A 4105-nucleotide genomic window follows, 5' to 3' on the forward strand; every position below is an offset into this window, starting at 1 on the left:
TGTAAGTCTGATCAGTTCCATCAATGAACTATTTCCTGTTTCCATGTCCTCCTCTACATCATAATGCTTGTTCAAGCACCTGTTGTCTCCATCCTGGACCACTGTCATCACCCACCCACCCCCAACCTGCATCCTGCTCCCTCAGTCCCCTCCCTCTGCAACCATCCTCTGAAATATTATCCAAACCAACTTCAAAATACTAGTAGTCTCATATCACTCCCCTTCTCCAAAACAGTCCATTACACTCGGCCACAGGATGAAGCTTAAATCCATTGGCATTCAGGTTTCTCCCAGTCTGGCCCTGACACCTTCAGCTACTTTCCTCCCCACCCATGGGTCTTGTACTCAGCCATATCAGACAATTTTCCTTTTCTGTTGTCCTTTTATCTGCCTGGAATTCCATTCTTTGCCCCATCTCCCTCCCCTGACCCCATCTCATCACCAATCTTCCTATTTTTCAGGGCCCTTACTTCCTGTCTAACCCCCGTGGAGTAAGTAATTCATTCAAACAGCATTCATTGAACACCTATTAGGGTCCTCTCTACTCCCTTCAATCTTTTTTGATGCCTCTACAATAATATTTGGTGGGTTGTGGTTATTGTTTTTGTTGTTTACGTCCCTGTCTATAGACTGAGTTCTAGGTACACAGTACATCTCATTGACCTCCAAAACCACAGCACCCGCAGTGATGAACAATTACAATTCTGATGAAAGTGTGAATGAATAAACACTCAACTTGGTCTTTGATTCAACTGAGAAGCTTAATCCTTGGCCTATACCAACCATCCTGCTCACAGGAGCCTCCCCATGCAACATTGCTGACAGAGACCATTGCATTACCTACCTAGGACCCTGGAAAGAATCTAAAAAAGAGTGGATATATGTATATGTATAACTGATTCACTGTGCTGAAACTAACACAACACTGTAAATCAACTATGCTCCAATAATTTTTTTTTTAATTTTTAAGAAAGAGTATATTAACACCTCATTTCCCATAACATCCATTCTGCTCCTGCTGCCCCACTTTTCCTCCCTTAATTCAAGGTCCCGGGGGTATCTTGGACTTTTTCCTCTGTTCCCTCATCCTGTGTATCAGCCTTCAAATAAGGCCAATTTCACTTTTACCATATCTTGTAAAGCCACCCCTTTCTCTCTGTTCCATGGTCACTGCTCCTCTTTCACTTATTTAAGTCCCGGTTGGTTGCAATAACCTGTTTCTCCAATCCCTGGCTTGCCCCCCACTTCCATCAAGAGAAGCCATGCAACCTTCAGTGTAATCTACAAACATGCAAATCCCTCTTGCTCCTGCCCGCTTACAGCCCTTTGATGGTTTCCAGTGGTCTCAGGATGACATCCAGTCTCCTCGATTTGGCCTTCAAGATGTGTATTCATTCAGGTGACAAATACGGATTGGGTGTCTACAATGTGTCAAGCACTGTTGTAGAAGCTGGGCTACAGCAGTGAACAGAACATCTAAAACCTCTGTTATCCTGGAGTATGTATTTTCACAGGAGAGACAAGCAGTAAACAAAACGTACTTAGTGATTATGAGTGCTATGGAGAAACACAGGCCTGGGAAGGTGGATCAAAAGTGCCTCGAGGGAGCTGCAGTGCTAAGTGGGAGAGGAGAGGAAGGAGAGCCGTCACTGAGGAGGTGGCATTTGGGCAGAGACTGGAAGGAAGTGAGGCCGTGAGCTCTGGAGAGAGCTGAGAGGACGCTTCCATTGGACAGGAGGGCTGGGCCCAAAGGCGCAGAGGCCGAGCGTGTCTAAACATGTGGGAGGACCAGCAAGGCGGCCACCGGGCCTAGACAGGTGTGAACACGGAGGAGAGCAAAAAAGAGGGAAGAGGAAAAGGGACCGACCACACAGGGCCTGTAGGGCCTGGGAGACTTGGGTTTGTACCCTGAGGGAGGGGATTTTGGCAACGGGATCTGATCTCACTTCCACTTTACCAGCTTTACCAGGACAACTTCTGGCTTCCCTTTGAGAATAAACTATAACAGGGGGAAGGTGTCCTCGGCTCACTCCCAGCCGCACCTCCCAACACCCACCACCCCTTCCTCACCTCACGCTCACACCTTCTGATTTAACAACACGCCTGGTTGTAGCTCCTCAAATGCTCTGTTCCATGCCCCTGTGTCCTTCCATGTAGCATCCCTGGGCCTGGAGTCACTGTGTCTGACCCCTGGGCCCTACATGCAAGATCTCTCTGCATTTGACTAACCCCATCTCTGAATTGCCTCTTCTGGCAGACTGCCACATTCTAGAAGAATCCCAAATAAGATTAATTTTGCCCTTCTCTGAGCCACCTTTGAACTTCATCCATGCTTCTATTTATTGCTCTTTCCTATCTACACGTTTGCCTTCCCCAGTAGACTGTGGAGAACTTGAGTTTGATTCATCTTCATCTCCACAGCACCTAACTGAGTGCCTGGCACTACACAAGGGTTTTTCTCAGATTAAGGAAAAGAGAAAAGAAGGTGCAGGATAAGCCCTAGAGCTGGTCTGAGGACCTGTGGGCATGACGTCAATAATGGTTTTGAGTTTACAGCTGTAAGTTCATGGAAGTTCGTGGACCAGGCTGTGATAGTCTGGGAGCTGGGTCGGTAAATAAGGATGGTGATCAGACCCCAGCGTGCTGTACTGAGCCATCACCTATACAATCTTTATAGTCTGTACAACCACAGATGGATGGCTCAGGTGAGCTGGTCATTGACACACATCTGGACTAGTCTTAATGCAGAACTACTCTTTGTATAGAGGCTGAGAGTAGGGGTGGGGATTGAGCTTCTACAAGTCTAATGTGACCTCATTTCCTAAGACTTGGTCATCCATAACTGCCCCACCCCTGAGGTTTTGGGGGCCTGGAGGCTTGCCCCCAGGCTCACACTCAATTTCTTCTATATCTTTTAGAAGATATCACAAAGCTAGAGGTAACTTTATTGGATTTTCCTGGATGGTATCTGTGTCAGGCCTTCCCATCAATCTGAGTTTACTACTGACATCTGTCAAGTTATCATATGATTGGAAAGAAGGGAGAGGAGTCTTACACTTAGGATTGGATGAAGCTGAGCTTCTCCAACAGGGTGACTGGGAAATTCAGAGGACATTTTAAGTCATACCTGCTTCAGTATGTAGTGGATAAAAAAGCTGGACGTGGGGAGGATATGAGCCAAGATACTCCTGGTTCTTGTTTTAGACCAGCCAGTATGGCCTTCATCTAGAATTCTTACATGATGCCATTTACCACTGAGCTCTTACCAGTGCAGGAAGAGGACACACTTTCCATCCCGATCAGAGTCTACTCAATGATCCCCAACATGTGACCTGGTCATTTCAGGTGCCGTGGTTCTGTTCATAGTGTTTCCCTGGCCTATAATATCTCCCTTCCTGATCATGACCTATCCAAATACCCCAGTCTTCTGTCAAAACCAGTTGGAGTTCCATTTCCCCCATCCACTTTTTGAAGCCACTGAAAGATCCACCAGGCCCTACCCAAAGTGAGGTCAACACTCAAGCAAAGAAACAAGAAGAATCACACACTTAACCTCAACTTCTCCACTACTAGAGCCTGTGCTGGTTCTTCCCTTCTCTAACCTCCTATGGTACCTCTAGACCAGTGGTCCTGGGTCTGGTTCAGACCTACTGAGTCCACAATCCGTGACTGAATAAGCTCTCTGGGTGATTCTCATGCACACTGAAGTTTGAGCACCCCTGGTACAGATAGTAATAGACGACATAACATCCAATGGTTCTCTGAATCACTTTATGGGTTTTATTTTTCTCCCCCGTTATCTTTCAGGGAGAGTGACTTATACACCTATACAGGGCCATGCACATAGTAGGCACAGAAATGTTTTTCTTGAGTTGATGTCCCACCCCTTAATAATATTTTTCAGGATTCCTACAGCACCTGAAATGACCTGGGCATGAATTAAATCTTGCTTTGTCTTGTGCCCTAAAATTAGATCCCGCTGCTAAAAAGAAGTTGGCCTCCTAAAAGCAAATTAAAATAATTGACTGCCCTCTAATAACTACCTGCATCTACTGCCTCTCACAACCAACCAGTTTTCAAGGAGGAAAAAAAAAAAGGCAAATGG

Source organism: Hyperoodon ampullatus (assembly GCF_949752795.1).
Source record: "Hyperoodon ampullatus genome assembly, chromosome: 12".
Taxonomy (NCBI): Eukaryota; Metazoa; Chordata; class Mammalia; order Artiodactyla; family Ziphiidae; genus Hyperoodon; species Hyperoodon ampullatus.